This window comes from Arachis hypogaea, chromosome 20 (assembly GCF_003086295.3).
Source record: "Arachis hypogaea cultivar Tifrunner chromosome 20, arahy.Tifrunner.gnm2.J5K5, whole genome shotgun sequence".
Taxonomy (NCBI): domain Eukaryota; kingdom Viridiplantae; phylum Streptophyta; class Magnoliopsida; order Fabales; family Fabaceae; genus Arachis; species Arachis hypogaea.
Genome location: NC_092055.1, coordinates 14,614,253 through 14,630,588, shown reverse-complemented (window position 1 = coordinate 14,630,588; position 16,336 = coordinate 14,614,253).

Below are 16,336 nucleotides of genomic sequence, written 5' to 3'. Positions count from 1 at the left end.
CAAGAAATTACCCAGTCAACAATTAAATTAAAATGGGATATGAAGGAGTAAAATTGTTATTTTAAAATGGAATATGAAGAATCAAAGACTGCTCAAACGGACAAAGAACTGAACGATTCAGTTGATCACAGTCACACACATGCAAAAAAATTAAACCCTAACAAACAAAAACTCTATCATCATCAACAACCATAATCAACCACATTCTCCCAAAGTTTCACTGATGAAGTAGACTGAAAATGTAACATCCTGACTATCAAAATGTCACGCTTCCGGCTGCGCCACTCTAATAGCTCAGGTATTACGATGACTTTTAAAATATTTAATACTAAAATATGAGCCTATTTAAAATTTTAAACCGTATAACTGCTCAAGAGACTTCTTATCTGACAACATACAACTACATTTACAAAACAAACCACAATACTTACAAAAGATATATATATATATACATCATACTAATATAAACTTCACACATCGAAACTCCTATCCCTCTTGCGAAAATTGCTAGAGATAAAGGCGAGGAAAAAATAAAAACTAAGATAATACAAAATAATGTCGAATAAACAGAAAACGAATATAACCCTTCTAAAGCTTCGTCGTCCATATCCTGAAAAGGGAAAAACCTGTAGGGGAGTGAGAACATCGTCCTCGAAAGGGTTCTCACTATAAGGTTACAGAATTGCTATAATAAGATACGAAAATAAAACCGTTTTTAAAGTACAGTGATTAATAACCGCCTTATGCTTCTTTTCAAAACCAAAGATTTAATCTTCAAAATACAAAATCCTTTCTAAAAGGGAAAGCTGTTAATTTCTCAAAAATCTAAAAACCTTTTTAAAAGTTTTTCCTAGACAGCATGAATGACCAAACTGTTCCGCGCATAGGTTCATTAAGTCTATGCTGAACCAGTAAGAAGGTTCAAACACAATCAAGCAGTTATATCAAGTAGAGCAATTAGCAATTAAACATAACTATTCACATAGGCAAACCAAATACAATATGCACACCCAAACAATGTCATATAAATACATATGATGCATGCATGTCCTATGACTAATGAGCTCATCTGTCGGTTATCCAGCCAACCCGACAAGTCCGAAAACCTTAGACTGTCCCCCGTCGCGCATCCCCATGAGTCTATGCATAGATTTTACATTCATATATCATTCAAATCACTCACTGGGGGCTATCCATACCCGAAAATTTATACATGCCCGGTCACCCTTACGACGTAGGGTCAACAGAGTATCGAGATTCAACCTGGAACACGTGGTGGCAAGCCACGGTTCTTACCCAGGGAAACTCGTATCTCAGATATCATTATTCATAAGCCATTTCATAATCATAATCATTATTTAATCATTCATCAAAGCCATAAGTCACTTTCTATTTCTCAAATCTCTTCAAACTCATAAATCAACTTTTCCTCAAAATTAATTCTCTTTCAAATCTTAGTCACTTAATATAACATTTTACAAAACTTCTAAGAGACTTTCAATCATCACCTTAAAACGGAACTTTCTTGAGAAGACACAAGACTCTAGGGAAGAATAATCTGCCTCACTTCTTAAACTCTTTAGAAATCCTCAGAATCATAATTACTCAAACTGAAATCATTTAAAATGGAGACTTGAAACCAAAACCAAGGCATATAGGCCAAAAGTTTCGAACCAGTTTCAAAACCAACATTATTTAAGTCCAAAGACTCAATTTCTTTTCATTCTTAAATTGGAAACTTTCCCAAAGGCTCGATTTTGTTTAGTTAAGATTTAAAGAATACTTCAAAAGCAATGCGAAATTAAGTAATCAAAGTTCAATTTCCTTTAAAATCCGCAAAAACTCCTCCAAAGGTACTTCTTTGACCAAACCGCAAAACATAGGTCCCCTCATGTTTAAATCAAACTTAAAACATAAGCTTTCCTTAAAAGATTAAACTTGAATCACCTGTTTCTTAATAAATCAAAAACCCAACAATAGAACCTCTTGAATCCAATTCTTTTCTAAATCATATTTTAAAACAAAATCTTGAATTTCATAAAATTTCGGCAACATCTCCTCTAAAACTTGGACTTTGCCACCCATTTTGGGTCCCAACCAAACCAGTATACAACCCATTCCACGGGTTCAAAACCAAATCAGTTTAAAATCAGACTAATTTCAAAAATTCATATCCTTCTCATAATTCAAGAAATCAAAGCCAAACTCAATCCATTTTCAATGAACCAAACTCGTTTTCCAAAATTGTAATGAAATATTTCAGCAACCAACCATATAACCAAATCAAACAACAATCCAATCTAACCATAAATACGTTCATCACAAAACGGCCCAGCAATACATAAGGCTTATACAACCACCAAAAGTACATTTATCACATTAATATCTATTTATAACAACTCCAAATCATAAAATTAAGTTCTTTGAAAAGGCCCCTAACTCGAATACGACTTAACCACGCGATAGAAACTCTTTTTCTCACAGCCCGCAACAACACAACTTCAACCATAGCAACTTTAATCACGGCACGTAAAAGATGAATAAGCCAGAGAACATAGCAGTGGCAACTCCGATGACGATGCAGCAGCTTGATGTCTCATGCAACCGTCTTAGAACCCAGCATGCAAGACCCGTAACTCAATCCTATGACACCAAAATCTCATATCCCTAAACAACTTAAAACGGAAGTACTATTTCAAAGGTTCCGGAATGAAACGCTTACCCAAATAAGGAAGGACGGCTGAACTGAAACAGTGGTAACTCCGATGGTGGTTTCGGTGATCACAGCCATGTTCCCAGTGACCCGAACGGTGGCAGAGGATCCAAACGGTGACTGCGCATGCAGATCGGTGTCGGCAGCAGCTTCTGACGGCGACTGGAGCTATGGCGATGGCTACGGTTCTCCCCGGCGGCTCTGCTCGACGGTGACGAACCCAGAGGCGGCGACGATCACACGTGCAGCAGCAGCAGCCCGCAATGATGGCGATGGCGGCGGCTCTGCACGATGACGACGAAAGCTTCGAGGACAGTGACATGCGGCCTCCTCTCCTTCGCGTCTCTGTTCTCGACGGTGACGCAGCGTGGTTGTGGCGCGACAGATGGTGGCGACGGTGACGCGGTGGTGGCACTGGCTTCCCTCGGTGACGATGGCATGGATGGCTGCAGCGACGCAAATCCTTCTCCCTTTTTGAGTCTCTCTCTCTGTCGATCTCTCTCTCCTCCGGCGTGGGTGGCTGGCGCGACGGCAAGCTGGGCAGCAAGGCGTGGCAGATTCGGCGGATCGGTGGGAGGCGGCAGCTCCCTTTCTTCTCCCTCACCCCCTCGACGCTTCCTCTCTTTTCCCCCTTTCCCCGATTCTATTTCCCCCTCTTCCCTTTCTTTCTTCTTTTCTTTCTTGTTTCCACTCACAAAACCGTGTCTGTGTGTGTTGGTGAGGAAGAGTGAGGTGTGTGCTGAGTGTGTGAGCCGTGGGTGGAGGATTGGGTGAGAGAGATGAGTGTAGTGTTAGGGTTTAGGGGTAGTTTAGGTATTTTCATTAAAAATAGGATTAGTAGTGTAATTTCATAAAATAATTAGGAAGATAAAATAATAATCAAAAAACCAAATTAAGTATAAAATTTCTATCTTTAACATACCTTCCAATTACAAGTTGTAAATTATTTTCCATTCGAATACTAATTTAATAAAAATTAGAGATAAGTAAATTAATTCTCCTTTATTTATAAAATAAGGTCAAAAATCTAAATATTAAAATTAAGGTATATAAAATATTCACTATTTTTTTCAATTATAAGAACTCTATATAATAAATAATAATTTACTCAACTTATATATAAAAATCTCTAAAAATAAAATTTTAAAATAAATACAATAGCTCATAAATAATTTATTAATAACTTTTTAAAATCTGAGGTTTTACAGAAAAAAAAAAAAAAAAAAACAACCCACAACCAACATTTTGAGAAAAACAGAGCATGGTAGTTGAGAGCAGCATTTTTGTTGCTAACCTGTTTTCCAAAAGATGACTCTCAGGTAATTAATCTTCACAATGAGGAGCGAAACAAGTAAGAAAAGCTTCAAACCTCCATTACTGCGACACCATGGTGCTTCTCTGACGGGAACGTATACGGCGGGAAGAGAAGGAAGAGAAATGGTCAATTGGGTTTCACTTTTGAAGTGGTTAATGTTTGGATTTCATTTAACCCATTTTCTCATGTCAACGACGTCGTTTCTAAGGATTTCGGTGCCAACAGTAAAACGGCGTCATTTTGAGACTGCCAGGTGTCATTTAAAATTACCAAGTCAGCTCTCCGGTGACGGAAAACGATATAAGGGCCAATTTGAGGCGCGTGTCAAAATTTCATGGTACAATTAGAGTCAATTGAAACCTTGAGGGATAAATTATGTCGAGGGTCAAATTTTAGGGGCCAATTTGAGTATTAACTCTCCTTTGGCGGAGGGGTTAAAAAACAAAAAAAGAATAAAGAGTAATTATCAACGTTGCGAGATTCAATAGTCTAATCAGAATTAAATCGTAATTAAATCTATTTAATTAAATATAAAATAAAATTATTAAAAGATCAATTCTGTATATATAAATTTTTGCAAGCCAATCAAGTCACTCATCTAAAATATCCAAAAAATGCATCCAACATAAAAATCATAAACATAATTCAACAAAATCATATGAAGCTATATAGTAAATCTAATATAGAATTGTGGTAATATTTTTATTTTGAATCAATAACAGTCAAACAAAAAAATTTAACAAAACAATAAGTACAACAGATTGGATTTAAGATTCAATCTCAGCAAAATTAATAAATTAAACAATTGAATTTATAACTCAATATCAACACACTGAATTCAAATAAAAATTCAAAAAATTAATATCTCAAAATTCTGCAGAATCATCAATAATACATCATATGCATATTTAGAATAAATTTCAAATTTCAGAGGGATAGAATCACAGAGATATACTTAGAGAGAGTTAGAGATTGAGACTTGATACTTGAGACTTGAGACTTGAGACTTGAGACTTGAGACTTGAGAGGGTTGAAAATTTAAAAATATTGGCCATGGAGATAAAATGTAAAAGTGAGTGAGGTTTAGACACGACGAAGGGCAGAAAATCAACGACTACGAGACACCACGCGAAGAAGAGAAGCAACGACGGTGATACACAGTGCGGAACAGAGATCGATAACAAGACTACCAGGGAGCAAAAAAGTAGAAATGAGGCACAGTGTTGGAGATGATATTAATTTGGTATCTAATGGCTCACAAAAGTAAGCTGTAACTGATTATGGTTGAATAATTTTTTGATAGTATTCATTTTTGTAACTTAGTTAGAATGATAGAAAAGTTTGTTTTGGTTAGAGGTTAAAGCTAGCAATAGTAATTACCTCATAACCATAGTTAATTTATTTACCATATTGAGTTAGGTTTTAGTAAGGTTAATTTTTTAATAGCTATAAATAGTGGATAACAACATGTACTCTAATGTACTCTGTGGTCTTTCTTTCAATTTTAGGTTTTATATTTGTTCATATGACAAATTCACTTTCTCTGAGTCTTCTTCTTCATTTCAATCTTATTTTCTTCAATAAAATCAGATCCAGATCACGATTTTATCATGGTGCGGTAAGCGTGGAGGATCGTGAAAGAGGTGAAGTTTTTTAATACAAATAGAGCATTGAATTAGCATCAATGGCCAATACTCCTTCTGACCTAATGTCGAGGGACGGCTCACATGAGAGCTTTCAGCTTCGAAATCTAGCTCGCATTATAAGCCAACTATCAAGTTTGCAGCCACAATTGAGTACCAATTTACTTGCAGATCTAGCAAGTGTTTACTTCCTACACCCAACTTTGGGCAATTTAGTTCATAATTTCAACAATAATCCAAGCAATGTTTCTAGAGAAAGAGGACGAGGAACTCGTGGAAGTAGATGTGGAAGGAATTCAGCACCTAAGACCTGTTCTTATTGTTACAAGGCAGGGTATCTTGTGGATACTTGTTACCACAAACATGGATTTCTACCTTATCTACAAAGGCAGAAATGGCCACAAGAGACTAGCAACGGAGTTATGGCTAATCATATTGCTGCTGGAATTGAAGAGAGCCGCACCCACAATGTCAAGTAGGACAAGGAAGCTGATGGTCAATCCTAATTCCATCAGAATTTGAGAGATGCACTGTTTACCTTTCTTCGGTAGGAGTGTGCATAGTTTTTTCAAGGAGCAAATGTGAGAGATGTCAGTCAATCAAATGCATGGAGTGGAGGTATACCTGTAGAGATTTATAAACTTTACATGAGCTCTCATATTGCACGATTTTTGTCAGTAAAAAGTTTTTTCTCAAATTCTTGGGTGCTTGATACAGGAGCTATTGATCATGTATCACACTCATTGCATTTTTTACAAATTTTAGACATATTAGACTAATTCTGGTAAAATTATCAAATAGAACACACACAACTGTAACTATAAGTGGAACTGTGATATTTTCAGCTACATTCAATCTCACGGATGTGCTGTACATACCAAGTTTTAACTTCAATCTTTTATCTATTTCCAAACTTACAAAAGGCCTGCATTGCAAATGTGTTTTTAATAACAAACTTTGTGAGATATATAATTGGACCTCTTTGAAGATGATTGGACAACTAGAGCAAAGCATGGATTATACATGCTAGATTTTCCTGCATTAGAGTTAGCACATAAAGACAACATGGAAAATACAACATATAATAGGAGTACTAGGATTCTAGACATGCAAAGTCATAATGACAAGATTTTACTTTCTTCTAATCTTAGGACAGCAAATTTGATTACAGAAACTTCAAATTTTTCTATTGAGAATTTATGGCATTTTAGATTGGGTCATGTACCCTAAAGCGAATTTGATATTATCAAACAAATATATCCTTGTGTGCAGTTTCCTGTATCTACTTGCTCTAAACCATGTGATTTTTGCCATTGTGCTAAGCAGAAACGGTTACCATATACCCTTAGTGAAACAACAAGTTTAAACAGTTTTGATCCCATGGCTCGCACTAAGAACCTCTCTAGGTTTCCACCCTCAGCCAAGCAGATGCCTAAGAACCTCCTTCAAAACCTAGTTCATCGAAGCCAAGTACCTCGAAAGGGAAACGGCCAGCTGCTGCCGAACCTATCTCTGAGCCCACTCAACCTAAGACAAGGTCTGTTCCACTCGTTCTCAGAGAGGTAAACCTCGTATCCCTCTTAAATCTGTTAGAGAACCAGACATTGATCCCTTTGCACAAAAATCACACTTCATGACCTCCCACTCAAACTATAACCCTTACAGATTTAAATCTACCATGAATAATGATTTTTATGAAGGGGTTGTTAAGTACTGTATCCTGTGTCCCTCTTTTGTAGCTGATTTACCAAATCTGAAAAAGAAAAGTTTTTTTTTTGTTGAAAATTTAGAATTTCTGGACTAGAATCATCTCTTTAACATCAAAAAGCTTGTTTACCCACTTTTGGTCAAAGAGTTTTATGCTAACATGACTTATCATGAGGGCAAAATTTATTCTTATGTCAAAAGCCGAGACATTGTGTTAAACAATGAAACAATCAGTGATTCATTGAAATACACTAATGTTGGGGATTGTGCATATACCTCTGGTAAGTGGGATGAAGTAGTTGGTATCTCTTTCAATGATGCTCTCGCTCATATTTGTGAACATATTTCTCTGATTGATGGCATCACCCCTACTCACAAAGCCCTGGGTTATGAACGTGCTCAGTTGCACCGTATTTTTAATCATATCATCCTTCCTCAGAGTGGTTCATATCAAAGGGTATCTTACACTGACACTCTTGTTTTGTATGCCCTTCTCACTAAAACAGAAATCTCTTTTGCTTATTTGATGGTAAGATACATGTTTGATTCTGTTAGAAGTGAGAAAGATAAAGCTCTTTCTTATGGCATGTTCTTAATTTGCATTTTTGAACATTTTGGTGTTGATTTGTCTAATGAGTCATATGAGAATAGACACTCTTATCTAAAGGGAGGTGGTTCAGTAAAACAGCATAAGGGACCTACTCTCTTTGAAAGGGTGGTTCTAAATGATGAAGATGATGAGTTCATTCCTGAGGATTCTCCTCCTCCTTCCACCGAGGGTACCTCCATCTCCACTGGACAAAAATCTGCTCTGTTTAATGTTGTTAAAGATGTGGTCTAAGAGTTTGTCTCCCAATCCAATCATATGATTTCCAGGAGTAAGGAACAAAGGAAGCTAGCAAGCAAGCATGAGAACTTCCTCCGAAAATCAAGAGATCGAGTGGCTGTTTTCCTCAAGTTCATTGATAATCTCCAACAAGATGAGGATGCTGCCATTGATGCTGAAGAGGAAGCTGATTCTGAGGACAATGGTTCAGATGCCTAGATTTGTCTCATGTCGCTGCTGCGCTGTTTTCACTTTTGTCTCATGAAATTGTTTCTCTTGTTACTTTTGAACTACTTTCTATTTATTTCAGATGACTGTAATATTTTAACTACTGCTACATTTACTTTCAATTAATTTGCTATTTAGACTATGCATTAACACTTTCTTGCAGGTTTTAAGATGCGGTTTTTACTTGATCTTGACTATTTTGCACCCTTGATGACAAAAGGGGAGTAGTAGCATGAATTTATGAATTTTTATTGTGGATTTTGATTGCTGCTACTATGATATTTTTAAATTTAGCTGCTGTCATGTGAATTTTGAATGTGCTGTCATATGAATTCTGAAAGTGAATTTCAGTTTATGAATCTGCCTTACATGATAAGCTTCTATGTCTTGCTTAGTTTTGCACATCTGAACTTGAATTGATTATTGTTGTTTTGCCATTGTTAGACTTAATACTCTATTTGTTGAATGTTGAAAATTTATGAACTAAAGATTAGTTATTTTGGCTTTGAGATGGACATTCAGATGTCAAACTTTTCAAAAATATTGTTGTTTGATTCATTCACAACAGGTTGTGTATAGTCAAATTGTTATTCTTCCAATAAAAATATGCATACAGGAAAGAAAAGAGTACAAATTTAGGGGGAGCAACACAAAAGCAAATGACAAAAATCAAAGGGAAGTCTCTTAACTCTATCCAATTCTAAATCCTTTTGATTAAATGCTACAATTATGTTTGTCATCAAGGGGGAGATTGTTGAGTTAAAAAATTAACTAAATTAATTGATGATGACAAATATTATTTTATTAGACTAATTACCCAATTAGTGCTGATTATTTCTGTTAAGTGTTGCAGGCTAAAATTCATTGTTGCAGCAGCCCAATATAGAACAAGCTGAATCTATGTATGTGGGCAACAAGTTCAAACAAACCCAATTGCAAATAACAAAGAAATCAAATGGGTTGAATGGTAAGTGAATATGATCCAAACCTAAGGCATTCCTCTCAAGCTGTTCTCTCCAAAGTGTTGCCTCCAAAGCAACGCCCACTTTTTCTCTTTGGTCAAAACTCAGAGAAGAAAGAGAGAGAGCTTCGTTCCTAAGCATTTACCAAAGAAGAAAGAAAGAGAAGGGTTAAGCAAAAAGGTTGAGGTCTAATCACCCACATCAAACCATATCAAGTAAGTCAGAAGCTAAAGGTGATTCATTTTATTCTACATGCATTTTATTTTCTTCTCTTCATCTCCAACTTTCTGCCAATCCAATTTGGGATACATGGAAAAGGTGATCTCTGATAAACACTTATGTGAAGTAAAGGCCAAGATTATTTCTTGGGGACTGAGTAGTATCTCAAGGATTCAGATCTAGGTTTACCATTGAAAACATTTTTCTTTGCTGTCCTGAGGGTTTCGGTCAAGAAAGAAGGTCAGAACCAAAGTTCTTAATTTGAGGATTAATGGAAGAAAGTGAAAAAGTAAGTTGGTGAAGCACAAAGCTCAAAGAGTTAACTTGGAAGAGAGCAACTCAGCAACATGCAAGGTGATACAAAAAGAAAAATTTTGTTTCTGCTGAAGCAAGGAGAGAGAACCAGTGTTTTGAGGTTTATGTTCTGAGAAGAGTTCTCTAAAGAAGTTCATCAACTTGGATAGTGCTTCCTAGTCAAAGGAGCATTCCGCCAGAATGAGGAACTAAATCAGAGGCAAGCAAATCTGGTTCATCACATAGCAAAAAGGCTGTTGAAGCATTAATCTCCTTCATGTTTTACAGATTGTAATTTTCTTTTCAATGTTTATCTTTATGTAATTTCTTGAGGTAAAAGGTAGAATGAGAGAGCTCAAGTAAAAGCCTAAGAGTGGAAAGAGACAGAGAGAAACACTTGAGTGAAAAGCCTAGAGTGATTTCAGATTTTTTTAGGTTGATTCTATGTCTTGTATCTTGTACTTGTGAGGTACCCCTTTCTTAGTTGGGTGAGCGCTAAGAGTGAAGTGTTAGGTATTAGTATAACCAATTCAAGTTAGGTTAGAACTTGAGAGTGAAAGGATTGTGTCGATCCTATAGAATTGGTGTATATAATATTTTAACTATAGTGGAAATTCCACCACTGTTGTGGTGGAGACTGGATATAGGTTGCATTGCACAAGGTAACTGAACCAGGATACATGATGGTGTCAGCTTCTCTCTTCCCTGCTCTATTCTGTTTTCTGATATTCATGAGACAAAATGAAATTGTCTCATAAATTTTTTGCTGCTGAGTTCAAACAGATTCAGACTGAAAGTTTATTTTAATGGGTTATTTAATTAAAGTAAAAAAGGTCATAGATTCAACCCCCTTTCTCTAAGCCTTCTACAACCTTTAACTTTGATACATTTAGTCCGGTTGTAAAAATTACCACTTTACGACTTATTCTTACTCTTGCTGCTGTCCATGGCTGGAGACTTCACTAATTAGACGTTAATACAACAGTCTTGCATGGTGAGTTGCAAGAAGAGGTTTATATGAAACCTCCCCAAGGTCTCGATGTTCCAAATGATGCTATTTGTAAGTTGAATCGTTCTTTATATGGCTTGAAACAGGCAAGCCGTCAATGAAATTTAAGATTAATTGGTTTTTTTCAACAACATGGTTTTATCAAGTCTCCTCATGATCATTCTCTGTTCATCAAGCACACTAAGCTTGAAATCGAAGCTATTTGAAAGGGCTCTTGATGCTGAATTTAGTATTAAGGACTTAGGCCGATTGAAATATTTTCTTGGAATGGAAGTTGCTCGTAGTTTCAAAGGAATTGCTTTGTATTAATGTAAGTACACTCTTGATTTGCTTGAGGAATATGGTATGTTGAAAGCTAAACCTGCTTCAGTTCCTATGCTGTATAATGGGAAACTTTCTAAGGAGAGTGGCATAAGATTGCCAGATCCATTACAATATAGAAGACTACTCAGACGACTCCTGTATCTCACCAATACTTGTTTGGACATTACTTTTGATGTTGGGAAGCTCAGCCAATTTTTGGATTGTGCAACTGATGAGCATTACAAGGCAGCACTACACGTTCTTCGATACATCAAGAAATCTCCTTCTAAAGGTCTTTTCTTCTCTTCAAATAATGATCTCAAATTGACTGGTTATGTTGATTCGGATTGGGCAATTTGTTCTAATACTCGTCGATCAATAACTGGGTATTGTTTTTTCCTAGGTTTTTCATTAGTGTCTTGGAAGAGTAAGAAGAAAACAACTGTAGCATGTTCTTTCTCAGAAGCTGAATATCGTGCCATGGCACAAGCAACTCGGGAAGGTCAATGGCTTCTTTATCTTCTTAATGACTACCATGTATCTCATCCTCAACCAATCAATCTCTATTGTGACAATCAATATGCGCTGTATATTGCAGCTAATCTGGTCTTTCACGAAAGAACCAAGCACATTGAATTAGATTGTCACATTGTTCGTGAAAAGTCTCAAACAAGGGTGCTGAAATTGCTACCTATTAAATCAGCTCATCAAACGGATGATTTACTTACTAAAGCGTTATCACCAGGTGTCTTTGAACCTTTACTTTTCAAGTTGGGCATGCTTGACTTACACGCCCCACTTGTGGGAGGATATTCTGTGGATGATAAGAGGTTAAAGGTTTCAATAAGTCTTAATTCAAGGGAGGATGATTATAATGTTGCTGAACTTGCAACTAATTCATTCAGTTTCAACATGAGGGAGGATGTTAGAGATGATATTAAGCTGGTATCTAATGGCTCATAAAAGCAAGCTGTAACTGATTATGGTTAAATAATTTTTTGATAGTATTCATTTTTGTAACTTTAGTTATAATGATAGAAAAGTTTATTTTGGTTAGAGGTTAAAGCTAGCAATAGTAATTACCTCATAACCATAGTTAATTTATTTACCATATTGAGTTAGGTTTTCGTAAGGTTAATTTTCTAATAGCTATAAATAGTGGATAACAATATGTACTCTAATGTACTCTGTGCTCTTTCTTTCAATTTTAGGTTTTGTATTTGTTCATATGACAAATTCACTTTCTCTGAGTCTTCTTCCACTTCAATCTTATTTTCTTCAATAAAATCAGAATCAGATCACAATTTTATCACACGGTGAGGAGGGAAGAAATGGCGACGACCCACTGCGAGAAGCGAAGAAGCGGCGACGACCCACCGCTAGGAGCAGCGAAAGAGAGAGCTCCAATAGAGAGGGCGACAGAGAGAGAGAAGGGAAATGAGGGTTGGGGCGTTGGGCGATGAATTTGAGCTCTGTGGGATGGTGGATGGTGGATGGTAGCTGTTCTTCAAAGAAAAGAGATTCTTGCCTTCGATATTGGGAGAGAGAGAGAGAGACACACACAGAGAGAGAGAAGGGGTGGGGTGGGTGTTCTCCTAGGTTTTGATTTTTTTTTTTTAAAAACGGCGCCAATTAGGATGGAGGAAAATTGAATCGGACCTTCGAAAATATGGATCAGTTCACCGGTTAATTGTCGATTCGATTGATTTTTTATCGTTTTTGGCAAGACGACTTTATAGGTCAATCGAACCGGTCAAAGGACCGGTTTCCAAAACCTTGGTAATTATCCAAATCAGTCTCTAAGATTTTTAAAATTTATACTTTAATTTTTAAAATTTTAAAATACACATAGAGAAAGAGGCGGACAGTAAAATTGATGAGCTAGTGTATAACCTAAAGCAACAATGTAGCTATCTTTCTTTTCTTGTGACCAGCTAACTGAGTCATCTCCTTCAACAATTTCTATTTGCAAAATTTCTTGGATAATGTCTGGACTAAGACTGAACTGTTTTGTGATAAGTTGATGATTTCATTGTCTATTTTGGGTTTTGGAGCTGGTTAACCAAAATTAATTGAGAGTCACTGTTAGGTAATATCTGAGTAGCTAAGGGTGGAAAATTTTTAATCCATGAGTATTCTATGATACGCACGAAATGTCCATCCCCAATCCTCCATTTAACTCCTTTTTTAACCACCTTCCTGCCTTCTAATAAGCTCTTCCATCCCCAAGAGAGATTTTTCCCAATCTCTGCTCTTAAAAAATCAGAATACGTAAAATATTTTCTTTTGTATATTTGGTGCACTAGCGAGTTTGTTCTTGTTTGTAGCCACCAACCTTGCTTTCCTAACATAGTTAAATTGAAGGCTCTGAGATCTTTAAAGTTCAGACATCCTCAGTTCTTTGGTCTGCATACTATGTTCCATCTTACCCATTGTATTCTTCTCTTCACATCCCATTGGCCTCACCAAAACTGCATGATTATTTTGTGAATTTCTTTCATGAGGGTCTCTTGAAGCTTGAAATAGCTGAGTGTATAAATAGGTATTGTCATTGCCATTGCTTTGATAAGTACCTCTCACCCACTCGCTGATAATAGAGACCGTTTCCACTATTGAAGCTTATTAGAAACTTTGTCTTTAATATAGGTAAATGTAGCTTTCTTAGACCTGTGAATCATCAACGGAAAACCTAGATACTTGTCTTGATTTCCTACATAAGGCACCAGAAGGATTGCAGCCAAATGATCCATTATCTCTGCCAGAGAGTTGTGACTAAAAAACATCGGAGATTTATCTAAGTTGATGACTTGACCACTAATTAGTGAGTAGGTGTTTAGAACATTCATTAAATTATGACAGTCTTCCTCAGAAGCTCTACTAAATAAAATAGAATCATCTGCAAAAAATAAGTGATTAATAGTAGGACATCTGCGATTTAGTCTCAGTCCAACAATTTTGTGTCTTTGTTCTCCTCTGTGGAGTAGATAGGAGAGACCCTCTGCAAAAAAAAAAAGAGATAGGGAGAGAGGGGATTGCCTTGGTGCAACCCCTACAATATGGTCTAAAATCGCCATGAGGTTGACCTTTCACAATAACAGAATACGAGACCGTCATCACACACTCCTTTAGCCAGTACACCTATTTTCGACAGAAACCCATTTTCTCTAGGATAGTCCACAGAAAATTCCATTCAACTTTGTCATATGCCTTACTCATATCCAATTTAAGCGTTAAATCATGCCCTCCAAACCTCTTGTTTTTAAGGAAGTGCATAAATTTGTGCGCAATAAGAACATTATAACTGATTAGCCTGCCCTTAATAAACGCACTCTGATTTCCACTGATGACTTTATCCACAGCGTTCTGCAATCTATGAACCAGGATTTTTGAGTTGATCTTGTAGACAACACTATTAAGACTAATTGACCAGATTTGTTTCATGCTGCTAATGTTAGGTGATGGTTATCAGTGGCTAAGAGAAGGGGGTTGAATCTTAGTCCCCTTTTTGCTTATTAACACTTGCTGGCCTTTGAAATAACTTTTGGAAACTTTTTGCTTTTTGTCTCGTATCTAGCCACGAGACTTTTTCTTTTTTATCTCGTAACCAAGCAAGAGATATTTTTCAGTTTTATCTTCTATGCAGCAGAAACAGAAATGGAGTAGAATAGAGAGGGAGAATCACACCACGAAGTATCCTGGTTCAGCTGCCAAGTGCAATGCAGCCTACATCCAGTCTCCATCACAATAATGATGGAATTTCACTATAATCATCATGATTACATACACCAATTCTCCCTAGGAACTACCCTTCCTATCCGGGACAAGTCCAGAATCTAACCCTAATCCTGAACTTGACTTGGTCACCTACCAAGCTTTCAACTGCTAAGTGCTAACCCAAATTGCAAGGAAATTCCCACAGAATCATGAAACACAACACAGATGTACAAAAGACCTCTAGGATATATATGGCTTTTTCTTTTAATTCTATATACTCTGGATTTTTCTTACAAACCTCACTGTTTGCCTTTTTCCATGAGACTCAAGACAGACAAAACTAAACAGAAAAATTACAAAATGAAGAACATTGAAGGAGAAGAACTTCTGTTAGCTTAGGTAGCTATGAGAACTCTGTGTTTACTCTCCTTACCTCAAACCCTGGCTGTTCTCCCTTATTTATAGAAGGGGAAGCCTCTAAGATTGAACTGTTGAACCAAGCTAATCTTCTTCTTCTTCAAACCAAAAACCGGTTCCGCTAGAGAGAGAGGAGAGGAAACCGAATGTAAAATCTAACATGCAATTACCTCTGTGTCTTCCCTTCACACCAAGCATCATCAATCCGGGCCTTCCATCTTGACTTGCTCTCGAGGATGGATTCCTAGCCCTTGATGAGTTCTTGATGCTTGACAGCTCCTCCTGCCCTTATCCTCTGCCTCATCCTCCACGTAGCTACACTAGCTACCTCCTGTAGTGGTTGAGCAAAGGTAGAGACGAGCCATGCTTCCAAGGGATCTTCTTCCTCTGATCGAATTGGATCTTCACCATTTTTGGTATGGAGAGCTTGAAATCACTTCACCACATCTTACCTTTGTGGCAAAAATTTTAGTCACACCATACTTCAGATTTTCTTTTTCTTGATGCCATCATCACAATGGCCTTGCTACTAGCTTCTTCTTCTTTCTGATAGCTTGCTTTAGTTTCCATATTTTCTCTGTGAAGTGACCGAAAGTTTGAGAGAAATCTTTCAATGTGAATGAAGAATAAAATTAAAAATGAATTAGTTTTCCACTTCCCTTGCTTAGTAACGTGTGAAGCAATAAAAGCAATCAAATCAATTTCAAACTTTCTCTTTCCAGTTACCAAGGCAGACATTAACTCTATTTAATCACATTTGAATTCCACCAAAAGTGAGCATGTGAGGTAACCGAATTAAGCATGCATGATTTGCTTTCTCTCTTCTTCAAATTTTCGGACCAAGCCTTAATGGTCTTGGGGCAGAAATTATTTTGGGCTTGTTCAACATAATTCTGGCCCAATTAACAAAATATTGCTTCAGCCATAACAACTTAAACATTTTTGCACAAGGCTGAACTTTAGACTTCATATTGGGCTTGCTAATT